Source organism: Cydia splendana, chromosome 27 (assembly GCF_910591565.1).
Source record: "Cydia splendana chromosome 27, ilCydSple1.2, whole genome shotgun sequence".
NCBI lineage: Eukaryota > Metazoa > Arthropoda > Insecta > Lepidoptera > Tortricidae > Cydia > Cydia splendana.
Genome location: NC_085986.1, coordinates 4,093,991 through 4,107,729, shown reverse-complemented (window position 1 = coordinate 4,107,729; position 13,739 = coordinate 4,093,991). Strand labels below are relative to the sequence as shown.

General features: G+C 36.9%; 1 protein-coding gene across 2 annotated transcripts in view; it reads right to left on the bottom strand.

Annotated features, from left to right (window-relative positions):
- The window catches only part of LOC134803726 (scavenger receptor class B member 1-like), a 93,335-nt gene extending 79,806 nt beyond the window's left edge, over nucleotides 1–13,529 (bottom strand). Inside the window, exon 1 of one of the 2 annotated variants that reach the window (XM_063776539.1) lies at nucleotides 13,336–13,529. The gene's annotated coding sequence lies outside the window, so the exon portion shown is untranslated. The remainder of the gene's footprint in view (nucleotides 1–13,335) is intronic. The other variant, XM_063776540.1, reaches the window with a different exon arrangement.
- Between the last annotated feature and the right edge of the window lie 210 nt (nucleotides 13,530–13,739).

Genomic DNA, 13,739 nt, shown 5'->3' with positions numbered 1-13,739 from the left:
TATAAATATGAATCGAACAGTTATTCATCCAAATCCCAAATAGTCTACAAATACGATATATTGCATATTGCATAACACTGCACCGGTGCAGCCGCTTCAAGGCTGCCACTCACCTCTCGATATTGGCCCGCGGGTCATTCGCCGCGTGACATTGCGGATTTACATCATTTTAGCAACATTTTAGCGAAGATTTATTGATTGTATAAAATTTGTAGTCTAAAAAAATCGTGTTTAACATCTGAATCTGAATAACGGAATTGAAAAACTTGACATCATTACGATTTTTCTACGCACTTTTGAATCTTGTTAGCTAATCTTTTGTTATTAATTATGTTTATGGTTTTAATAAAACATCTTTTACATAAATTATTAACGGACATAATTTACTAAGTAGGAAGATGTAGTTTGTACCTACATCTTAAGTACCTAGATAGAAAATTTGTCCCAAATCGCCATCAACGTGCCGTAAGAAGGCTGGCCGTATTTCCTCGCTGAATGGCAATACTTACTGTGCGAAATTTTTCGTCAACCCTCTACCGACATTTTTTTTATACAGACAATAATACGCACTTGGCCCCCATGGCCCTAAAGTTTCAACGCCAAACCCCGCAAACTAATGTAGCTTCTTCCTAGCCTTCCTAGGGCTGCATATTTGCGGCGCTTGAGTCTTTCGGCCGAGGAAGCCGCAGCGCCAGCAGCATTTTTGGTGTTTGGTACATGGGACGTTGCCAGGGTATCAAAAGTAGCGTCCCAATACTAACGGCCGACCCATGCTCCAAGGCACCAGTGTCATTCAGTCGAGCCTCTTGCCGTCTTCTCTAGCCAGACCGATGGGCTCCGGACTGAATATTAACAGATTGACTTTACATAATAAGCGGTATCCAGACGGGACTGATCAAATCGGTCGATTGTTCAGAAATGAAATTGGCGTCAATCTCCAATTCAATCACCAATTTTAGATTTATGGTGATATTAGAGCCCTCTAAATTGAAAAAAATGCCCCAGAACGAAAATACTGGCGTCACAAATTGGTATTCTTGCGTCCGCCGTGTCCGCACCTCATTTTATTGGTAATATCAGTCATTATCGGCGGCGGTTGAATTCGGCGAGCCAAATTGGCGTTCGATCGGGCAATTTAATCAGATTGGCGAAAAATTGATTAATCTGGATACGCTTATAGATCCTTTTACGGTTTATAATATTCTAAAAACCTTCAGTGACTTCGCTGTCCACATATATACATGTACGCACAAAATCTTTATCGGACAAGTTCATTGCTGTGATAATCTTGACCTCGCTCGAACTCTGATAACAACTCAGTTTGTAGTTCTAAACTTACACGTGATACACGCACAGAATAAATGTAGGTACAGTCAGCAGCAGAAGCTGCTACGCGGGCGAGGTGATCAAAATTACCTTGACACGCTCTTATTCTCTTAACAATAATGTCGCGGCAAGATCACTTTGAACCCCTGGTCCGCTTAGCAACTTCTGCTGCTGACTGTACCTACGTTTATAGTACACTAGTGCGACCCACCCCGGCTTCACGTGTTACACAAAACCTTAACATTTATACACCTAAACCTTCCCCAAGAATCACTCTAATGATAGGTGAAAAGCGTGTGGTGTGTGTGTGCAACGCCACACTCACACTCTCTGAGCGTAGCCTTATATATATATATATATAGGTACAAGTGCTATGTTATATTATCCACAATAAAGCCGTACTTATAACCTATCGGTTGTATCATTAACGCCCAGCCTCACATGGCGATCCTGCCAGTGCGGCCTTGTGCTGCACTGGCGGCGCAAAAAATCTATTCAGTAGTTTTTGGGTTTATCGCGAACATACATACACACAAATAACAGACGCGCCGGGGGACTTTGTTTTATAAGGTGTATTGATTACGATACAAGTGCGAATAAAAATTCGGAACGAGTGGCGATAAATTAAAACACGGCCGAAGGGAGTGTTTTTAATCGACACGAGTTCGAATTACCTTTTCGCACGTGTATTGTACAACGTTTTACAGTACATATGGCCCTTTAAATTTTTGACATAGTTACGTAATGCTCTTATTATAGCACTGGTGTCGTAATGTAGCACCAGATGTACTGTAAAACATTTTCAGATTAAATGGGGTAAGAGAAACTATGGGGCAAGAGAAACGCTTGTAGAAAAACTAAACAGCAATACTTAAAAAAGTTAAAAACTTAATTACATGGTAGTTAATACTAAAAATCAATGTAATTAACTTAAAATCACTTACAATATGTAAAAGGACTTTAATAATATTAGGATTTTTTAAATATATTAAGAACGAGTCACTCACGTATTTTAAGTCGAAAAACGCTCGACATGTTTCACTCCGTACCTACCCGTAATACGTGAGTGACCCGTTCTTAATATATTTAATATGTCTGTGTCTCACGGAAGTTTTGTCATATTATGGTTATCAAGATATGTACCTATACTTTGCAACAAGAAAAACATTGTTGGTTAATATAACCAGTACTTAATGACTACAATTAACGTAATCAGAAGACAGTATAATACAATGTTATGTCTATTTCTTTATCTATTTCGTCAACGACCGCCATTGACATCATATGATGCGCAAATAACATATCTAACAGACGCATGAGCAAAACATACATATTTTCAAAGGACTGTCTCATTTCAAACATAGATAGAGAGAATCATATTATCTTTATGTTACAGTAGCACTATAGTGTGTATCTTTAGGTATTTAAATAAAAGTAAACAAACAATTTGTATATTTTCGGGTAGTTAAAAACATTTATTGGTTAACCGACCAATTACAAAACCGCCTGAATCAGTCACTGAACGACATGACTTTAACCTACATTATTTGAACATGTAATGTTTTCATCTACCCTCAACTGGCTTAAGGAGCCATTTGAGGGTAGATTTTGTTTACTTTTACTTAAATACCTAAAGATACAGAGTATAGCACCCAAAAAAAAAGGATGAGTATAGTTTTTTGTTCTTATTTACTGACAAATTTGGTTTGGTTTGGTTTGGTTTATCTAATTACATATTCTTTTTATCGCGAATGCTTTCTTAGAAAAGATTGTGTACAATAGACTAACTTTATTTGAGATACTTAGCGCCACTTGCATCATCTCACTAACCCATGGTTAACCGGTTAAACCGTTAACCCAGTATCAAATTGTACTGGTAACCATAGTAACTCCAGATTTAATTGGTTAACCCCGGGTTAGTGGGATGGTGCAAGTGGCCCTTAAGAGGGTATAGTGGACGACCGCTGCTTCATACAAACGTAGTCCCCATTTTCCTCTCTTGGTATTGACATTATTGAATATTTTTACACAATTTATTGTATATTAACCGTAGCTATAAGAAGCTTTTGAGTTTTTTTGTTATAATTAAAGTTAGAAGCATTATAAAATTGGTACGGGATATGTTTTTCGCTCCTTACTCTTTTGTCAAATTATATTTTCAAATTTTATCAAAAACTAACAAAAACATCGCAAGAAAAAAAATCGGCCCAAAACCGAACCTTCTTTGAAAGCCTTCCCAGCAGCTCTAGATATGAATGTTTCTTCAGGCCAATTTCACACTAGACTTAGGTCAAATCATAGATTGGTATAGTGCAAAACAATCACTCCAATTGTGTCAGTTCTAATATGGGTCACCCTGTATTCAGGCCAAGCAATTGATTCACCATTTATAATTGACGTCATCAGTGTTGCAGTGATTGCATTGTATGGAGAGTAATTTTTAATAGACTTCCAAATTCCGAAGGAGATTTTTCAATTCGTATTAACTTATACAAGTGTTGGTAATGGTGTGTCCCTGATTTTTGTATGACAGCTTTTTTCTGCTGCGTTACCGTACAAAATGTAACTTTTATCTGATCAAGTTGTCAATTTTAATGTGTTAATTAAGGGGCTCCCCCACGCCAGTGACCTTCGATCTGAATCCCTTAGTTTTCTAGATAATGTTTTTTGTAGCTTATCTATCATATTAAAACAACGGCTTTAAGCAATATAGTATCCCATATTTCTTCAAAGTTCATTGTCTTCGAGATAATTTGGCATCAAAGTTGAACAATTTTAGGCTTAAACTGGTTTTCTGGCCATAACTTTTGTGTTAATTAGTTTGTTTAAAAGTGTTTAGTGTGTCTAGACACGTTTTTCGAGACGTCAAAGACGAACCCAAATATGTAGATTTCGTACATGTAAGATCCTTCACAGCAAACACAGACAGAGTTTTAGACAATGTTTAAAAAAATCATAAAAAATTAAGTATTCAGTTCTTTCAAAACCCGGTAGACCAAAACGGAGATAAAAGATTGAAGAACCGATAACCGTTTGTCTTATAATTCTATCTGTTGTGCAAAAAAAGGAGTACGATTCAAAACTTGTCAAAAATCGATGAAAACCTCGGGTAGCCCCATAAATACTTATGGATCTAACAGAGCCCGTGTAAACGAAAACGTAAAAAAAATCGACATGGTTTTTGAAAAACCTTCATGTTATTACGGCAATATTTTTAGGGTTCCTACTGTTCCTAGTTGACTACGGAACTCTAGAACATTATATTGTACCGATTTTTATTATATTGTCGATTATTTTTGTTATTTCCGCGGAGGAAGACTTTTGTAATGGGAACAAATTTAAGTATTTGAACATACTTAACATACTTAAAAATCTTGAACTATGGTAACATACTTTACATACCTACATAGGTACAGTGAAACTTGGTTAAGTGGGACCTGGATAAGTGAGAAACCTCTATAGCTGGGACTCATGGTGCGGTCCCGGCACTTTGGCACTGAATTACCTCTGTTAGTGAGATAAAACAGACCTCTATAACTGAGATTAGTTGTTTCGATTTTATAGTCAAATTTACCTCTATTACTGAGACAGAGAGGGTATTTTACCTCTTTTACTGAGACTATATTTGAAAGATTACATTTGCATCATTGTTTTTTTAGAATGTTATAGGAATTGACCTCTGTATCTGAGGTAACGTCAATATATGACCTCTCTAACTTGGACTTTATTGAAGATCTTGGACCTAACCAAAAAATCCGCATTCGGTTAATTGTGTCTAAACGACTTTTTATTTATAGTTAGTTTGAGTAAGTAGTTAAAACTATCGAAACGAAAAACCAACCAAATTAATTTTCATTTATTCAAGTTCTAAGACGCAATGAAGTCCGTTTTAAATTTAATTTAACAAAATCCATCCTTTGTAGAAATACAAATAATTCAAAGTTAATTCTAATTAAACTTCGAACACACTTAAAAAAACTATTCAAGAGCAAGGATTATTTTACCTTTGTTTATTGTTGATGATTACAACTCATGCATAATGTTGACAAAATACCTTATTTACCACCTCTATAACTGAAATAACCTCTTTTCTCACCTCTATTAATGGAACACTCTATAAATGAGACAGAAATTTATTTATACCTGGCTAACTGAGACCCTGTGTAAGTGGAATACCTCTTTAAGTGAGACAAATTTGCTCGTCCCTTGAGATCCCACTTATCCAGGTTTCACTGTACTTTCTTTTTGGCGGCAAGTTCGTGCGACTCTTAAGACGAAAGTGGAGGACGTATCGCATTTTCTTAAAACGTAGCTCGTAGTCCTCATTTTCCTCTCTGGATATTAACATTACTTATTGATAATATTTTGGCACAGTTTGTTGTATATCAACCACATTACGTTTGATTTTTTTTCCAATTATTAATTAGGAGCATTTAAATTTTTTTATGAAATCTGTTTTTCGCTCCTAATTTTTACCATAATCTAAAAATGAAAAAAATTCAAACGTAAGGGCATACATAGCTATGTTTATTATACCTACAACAAATTATGTAAAAATATTAGGGATCCCTTTGTTTGCGGAAAGTTTTAAGTCATAATGTATTGTTTGACATATTAATTATCATTAGTCATAATTCTGAAACCGTTAACTTTTCAGGATTTTCGTAAGGTTATCCTATAGATAGGTTACGTTAGGTTAGGTTTGTTTTATGGCAATCCTGAAAAGTTACGCGTTTCTGAGAAAAACAAACTATGACTTAACGAAAATGCGGGCAAGCAATACATTATGATTATGACTTAAGACTTTTTGGGAAACAATAGAGACCAAAATATTATCCAGGGAGGAAAATGGGGCTACGTTAGTATGAAGAAGCGGCACAGAGAAGCGGCCATCACCTTTCCTCTTAATAATAAAATGTCGCAAGTAGTAAGGTAGCCTAGATGTGAATCTTCTCATAAAATTCAGGTAGGTATTTCATAACAAGCCATCCTTCAAACGAGTTTGCAAATTTGCTATATTGCATTTTGTCGGTCGATTTGTTTTGAAGTCTAAAAGCCTTCAACTTTTAGCACAATTATATCAACTTCACTTTGAACTAAGTAACTAATAAACGAACAATGTTTTTTGTGTTGGTAAATAAATGGATTATTCAATGTTAATGCCATTATTACTTACATAAAGTCTATAATTGAAGGCAGAATAGAAAAACAGAGAGGCAGAGGAAGACCGAGACGTGCATATATTGATCAGGGCAAAGAGAAAATTAACGTAGTAACGTATCAGGAGCTCAAAGCAGTGGCAGAGAGAAGAACGGAATGGCGATTACTCCACCGACAAGAGCTCTTAAGAATAATGATGATGATGATGATGAATGCCATTATTGTTTATTGCTATTCGATTGTACACAATAACAGTTCAATGTTATCTCAGTATGCGTTATTCTTCACAGTCATTAATTCTTCACAATCTTGTTTCTTCCTATTCGCGATTCTACACAAATATATTTTTGTTTTATTTATTTAGTGTAATATCATAACTTAATATCGTTATCGTTAATGTAACCTCGCTATCATTGTTACGGTTCATTTAAAATAGGGGTTGGTACAAATACGTAGGTACCCTAAATTCGCCTGTAGTCATAACTTCACCTTAACTTACAATAAATCATAAATTCATTATAACATGGGCGTTTCGTAATTCAACATTAGGATTTGAAATAAGTTTTAGTTTAATTTTCATAATAAATAAAATTATTTGGCGAAGTTGGGGACAGGTGGCGAAATTGGTTATTTTTTAATTTTTTTACTTATGACTTATAAAACCACAAAAATGCATGTTGGAAATTAGATTACAATAAAACACAGAACACCGCCTCTAGAAACCTAATATTGGCCATTTTGTTCCCGACGCAAATCACCAAACTGTGAGGTGCGGGAGGGGTGCTCACGGCGTTGCGATTGGTCGTTTCAAACATGGCGCGCTGAGACGTGTAAGCGTAGGGATGGGACATGTTCATTACAGGTAGTGGGTACTGCTACCAGTGACACCGAAATTTATTGTGGTAAAATTGTTACCAATTTAGTATACTTAGAGTAAACTTACTTAATAATTATATTGATTAATTTAATATTTCATTAAGTAATTTAACAATGTACCTGAAATTTTTACTTAACATATTAGGGCATTTCTGTTTAAAGTACCCAGAACATGAATTTTAAAGTTTAGAATTTTTATATTATTTCTACTCAGAATCGCAATCTCTTTCGATACGCGAAAAAAGTGTCGCCAAAATCTCATACAATTATTTTCTTTTGTCCGTTTTATTAAGGTCATAGAAGGTTGTATTGAAAACATATTCAAATGGACCAATAACATATGCCTATTACAAATCAACTCCGACTTCTCTCGCACTTCTTTGAAGTTCATCATCAGGTCCATCTCGTGACATGAGACCTACCTGCTCACTTAGAGGATTCTAAAAAACCCATACAACATATGTCTATCACAAACCAACACCGAGTTCCCTCGCACTTCTTTGAAGTTCATCATCAGGTCCATCTCGTGACATGAGACCTAACTGCTCACCTAGAGGATTCTAAAAACCCATACAACATATGTCTATCACAAACCAACACCGAGTTCCCTCGCACTTCTTTAAAGTTCATCATCAGGCCCATCTCGTGACATGAGACCTAACTGCTCACCTAGAGGATTCTAAAAAACCCATACAACATATGTCTATCACAAACCAACACCGAGTTCCCTCGCACTTCTTTGGAGTTCATCATCAGGTCCATCTCGTGACATGAGACCTAACTGCTCACCTAGAGGATTCTAAAAAACCCATACAACATATGTCTATCACAAACCAACACCGAGTTCCCTCGCACTTCTTTGGAGTTCATCATCAGGTCCATCTCGTGACATGAGGCCTAACTGCTCACCTAGAGGATTCTAAATAACCCATACAACATATGTCTATCACAAACCAACACCGAGTTCCCTCGTAGGTACTTCTTTGAAGTTCATCATCAGGTCCACCTCGTGACATGCGGCCTAACTGCTCCGCTGGCCTATAGGATTCTAAAAAAACTTACACAACATGTTACCTATATTATGTCTAAAATGGTACAATACGGTATGACGAAGCACGAAGTTTCCGCAACTGAAAAACCATCATCGTCACATCACTAGTCGAAAGGGAAAGGGATAGCGCATTGCATTTTCAAGTTGACGAAAAGGGACGGACATACTTCGCCTCTGCTTACTGACCAGTATAAAATGAACCCCGCGGACAAGAAACATTATTCAATGAAATAATGAATTTGACTTTCCCGTGGGATGTTATTCCATCTGTTTCGTAAGTAGATGTCTTAGATGACTTGCCACACCATATTACGCTGCAATATCCCATGATTTCCCAATGAATTCAATAGTTTACGATTTATTTTCTTAGACTCGTGCACACTGCTAACAGGTCGTAACCTTGGGCGCAACTGATCGGAGCGGCGCGCGAACAATCTTATATTTGACCTATACACCATACGGGCGGTGACCGCGAGTCGTCCTATAAGCTCGGTCTATAGGGGTTGGTCTGTGCAATAAAACCAGACCTGCTAGCTTGAGTTGTGTTCTCGCGCGCGACTTCATACATCTAGCGCGACTTCAAGTATGGACTCGCGCGCGAGAACGCAACTTATTACGAGCAGCCTAAGCTGCCGGTCGCCTTCCCTGCGTCCCCGATGCCCGGCCCCGCTCAAACGGTATCACCGGGCTAGGGGTCGCGGGGTTGGATAAACGATCGGTGGCGAAAAAGCTGGCCTACACCAGCAGCACTGACGTCCTCAAATTGACGTCCACTGACCTCCCCACGCGGTGGGGAGCGACCCGCCACAGCCGTCGCAGCCGAAAGGCGGGCACGGCCTCCCATACCTCTCTATTAATAGAGAGGTATCGAATGATATCCAGTCCAGCAACTTATTATGCTAGACCGCCAGGATGTTGAGTTGTTTTTCCCCTGGACAACTAACCGTAACTATGGCAACAGGTGACATTAAAAACTTGATTCAACCATTTGCAAAATGCCAACACGAAAACAGTTGTTCTTAATTGACTATAAAAAATCTAGTATCTAGACTAAGGCTGAGGTGGATCCTTCGCCTACTTTTTACTACTTAAAAGATGTTCTGAGTGCACTTAATTACGGTGTACAATCATAGAGTTCAAGTGCTGGTGACCTAGCGGTAAGAGCGACTTTCAATCCGGAGGCCGCCGGTTCAAACCCCGTACCAATGAGTTTTTCGGAACTTATGTACGAAATATCATTTGATATTTACCAGTTGAGCCAGGTGACAACCAAAACTCACTAATTACTACCACAAGTTAATGGCCATAGTGAACCATATTGATACCTAATAAGGTTGATTTTTGTTAAATATATTTTTTTTAATTAATGGATTTTGCTTTTCACCTGACGAATATTTTCGTCGCTGTGTTGATTTATTTTAAATTAAATTCTTATATATGTGACGTTATCTATGAAAAGGGACCTTATTGTCGATGGCGCTTACGCCATTGTTAACGATGCTCCGATATAAATACAATGCCGCGCGACTAGGGTTGCCAGATGGTCGGGATTTGGCGGGATTCTCCCGATTTTTAGCATGTGTTCCCGATTCCCGACAAAGTGAAAATTGTCCCGAAAACAGCTTCACGTTATAAAACAATAATTTCAAGTTCCGAACTGTCGTCGAGTGAGCGAGCTGACGTAGTGCCAATAATGTAAAATATCGTTGTTTTTAATACAATTACTGTTTTTAATTTGAATGTTTTTTTTTTCCCGACTTAAGTTCCAAAATCCCGAATAATTGATATTGTTTCCCGATAATAGCGCCTTTCGATCTGGCAACCCTACGCGCGACGCTGTGTGGCGTAAGCGCCATCGACAATAAGGTCCCTTTTCATAGATAATGCCCCATATGTACATTGTACATGAATTACATGATACAGCAACAGTGATAAAAAATATTGTATTTTTATTGGAATCAATAAACAATAAATTGTTATACAAGTTTTATTTATTGCAAGCTAGAGTCGGTCGGACCAAACCTACTCTGCGTGCCATTTGCAATGACAAAATGTGGCAATGTCACAATTACCTAATGACAAAATTCCTTTGGTCTGGCAAACCCAAATTGTCAGTAAATTAGAACAAAAAAACCAAATTCATCTTTCTTTTGGGTCTTTTGTTTTGTAAAGATACAGAGTTACAGACTATATACGAGTTAGACCAGGAAAAGTCTGCATCGATTTTGATAGCGCACGCAGTGCAAGTGTTATTTAAACTAAACATCAAACTTCTATGAAATTATGACGTTTAAAATAACACATGCACTGCGTAAAATAAATCGTTGCAGACTTAGGTACCTCGGTATAACTCTATCGGCTTTTGCGCATTTATTATTCATTCTTTATATTTTAATAAATCAAAACACGGAAGCGAACATACATTTTATGTCTAGTGACTTAACCTGTTTGCCATTTATTTTAAGACAACTTTTCTGACAATTCTGACCCTGAAAACGACTAAATAATTAAAAACTTGCAGTAATTGAATTGCATAAGCAAAATAACAGCGAGTGCGAGAAATATACGGAAAAAACCGGGCAAGTGCGAGTCGGACTCGCGCACGAAGGGTTCCGTACCATAATACAAAAAAAAAACAAAAAAAAAGCAAAAAAAAAACGTCACCCATCCAAATACTGACCACTCCCGACGTTGCTTAACTTTGGTCAAAAATCACGTTTGTTGTATGCGAGCCCCATTTAAATCTTTATTTTATTCTGTTTTTAGTATTTGTTGTTATAGCGGCAACAGAAATACATCATCTGTGAAAATTTCAACTGTCTAGCTATCACGGTTCGTGAGATACAGCCTGGTGACAGACGGACGGACGGACGGACGGACGGACGGACGGACAGCGAAGTCTTAGTAATAGGGTCCCGTTTTACCCTTTGGGTACGGAACCCTAAAAAAAGGACATACTTAGATCAGTCCAGTGGGACCATTTCGCCATGCAGTATCAAGTCAGGAGCTTTAAAAGTTTAAATAGGTACGAAAAATGTACGGTTAGTACAAGACAGTGTACGGTGATTTTATTAGCTCTTGTAAAGCGATAGCTGGACTTTACAAGTAGCACGTGGACTACAGGCCGTTGACTCCACAATGGACACTCCACAATCTTAATGCGAACAACAACAATTTTTTGGTTATTTTAATAACTGAACTTCCGTAAGACACTGACATATTACGTAAATATTTAAATACATTCAAACGGTCACTCACGTGTTTTATGTATACACGTCACGTGTTTATATGTCGAAAATTTATTGACATGTTTTACTCCATCTCCATACCGAGTAGCATCATCGCGAGTCAAGAGGATGATGTCGATATAATATACAACGTGTCTCTACCCTCTGGACATATGTAGATGAACAGGACGTGTCAATTAGACTATTTCTAACATGTAAGTACCATCACGCTCCGCGATTGTTGCGCCATTTAGGGCCCTAGTTAAATTGGTTGTTAAATACTTACGCTATAGAATTTCCAATATAGCAATTTAACAAAAACCCTAAATAAATGGCATAACAATCCTGTGCGCTGACTGTACAAATTCTCATTCCAAACGCTGCAGTATTAACGGAGAAATTAATGATTTACGATTTAATACTTCGGAACAGCCTGTATGTAGATACACGATAATTAAAGAGTATGTCATGTCACTAAGCGCCACTTGCACCAACTCACTAACCCGGGGCTAAGCGGTTAAACCGTTAACCCAGTGTCAAATTGTACTGGTAACCATGGTAACTCTAGGTTTAACAGGTTTACCCCGGGTTAGTAGAATGGTACAAGTGGCGCTAAGTGTCACTTTAATCTATATAGTCATTGTGAGAGACTGATACAAGATGCTCCTATGTATTGATGATTTATATTAATTAATTTTACTTTTATAATATTTTTTTATGTTCATCTGATAAAATATTTTACCATATTAGAACATTCCTGAGAATGAACTCTACTCGGAATCTCGGTCAACGTCCAGATAGTAGTATACACATTGTGTAATTTAATGAATTTTTGGCAATTTTTAGGTGACAATATTGACGGAATTTTGTTAAAAATTGTTGTGTTTCTCGTGACTATTATCATAAGTTCTTCAAGAATATTAAGTGATGACATTATGTCAAGTGACAACCAAACCTCAGTAATTTCAAGGCGCGTGCGCAGATCATTATTAAATCACTGTTGCTGTATCATGTACAATGTACATATGGGGCATTATCTATGAAAAGGGACCTTATTGTCGATGGCGCTTACGCCGCACAGCGTCGCGCGGCATAGTAGGTATTTATATCGGAGCTTCGTTAATAATGGCGTAAGCGCCATCGACAATAAGGTCCCTTTTCATAGATAACGTCACAAATTACTTAAAAAATAAACAATAGATGATCCGGGTAGAACATTTAAAGACATATTATTTTCATGAATACCGGTTAAAATGTATAGGCACACAGCGATTCTAAATACTTATTAAAAGACAAAAAATTAAATAATGCTGCTACGGTATTTATGACACACTATTTATTTTATTTTATTAATTTAATTTTTGATTTTCATCTGTTTTTTTAATAACGGTTATTTCAAAGTTATGGTAATATTTATATTTAATTTTTGATTTTCATCTGTTTTTTTAATAACGGTTATTTCAAAGTTATGGTAATATGTAAAAAATAACAATATTTTTTATTGAGAGCAATTATGGGTTTTTATAATACTTTATATTATACAAAAATGTCAAACGAAAAGCGCTCTAGCAGTTATTATTATAATGTAAGGATTGTAAGAAAATCCCTGACCCACTATTTTAACTTAAGCTGTAAATTATTATAATGCAATTAAAATAATTACATACTAAAAACCAATTAAAAAATAACACCAACCTTACACTCACAATAACCATAAACTTAAAACTCTAAACTGACCTATTTCACGAAAAAAAAACACAACACTCAGAACGTCATATTTTGAACGCGTCCTAACGTTATTTTTTTTAATTTCGAAACACGCGCCGTTGCGAAAGAACGCAAGATCGCGACTGCGGACGCTCAGTCGCAGCACCCGTGGACCGTGGCCTTAAGGATAGATAATCCAACTCATTAATGAGTTAATGACAATTAAGCAACAAAAACAATAGTGATGGTTTATGGATGCGTAATAATAGTGGACGGTGGTTGTTAACATAATTCAATATAAACCATCCAAGTAAGAGTCAGACTTGAAGGGTTCCGTACCATTACGCAAAAAACGGCAAAAAAAACTCGTTTGTTGTATAGGAGTCCCACTT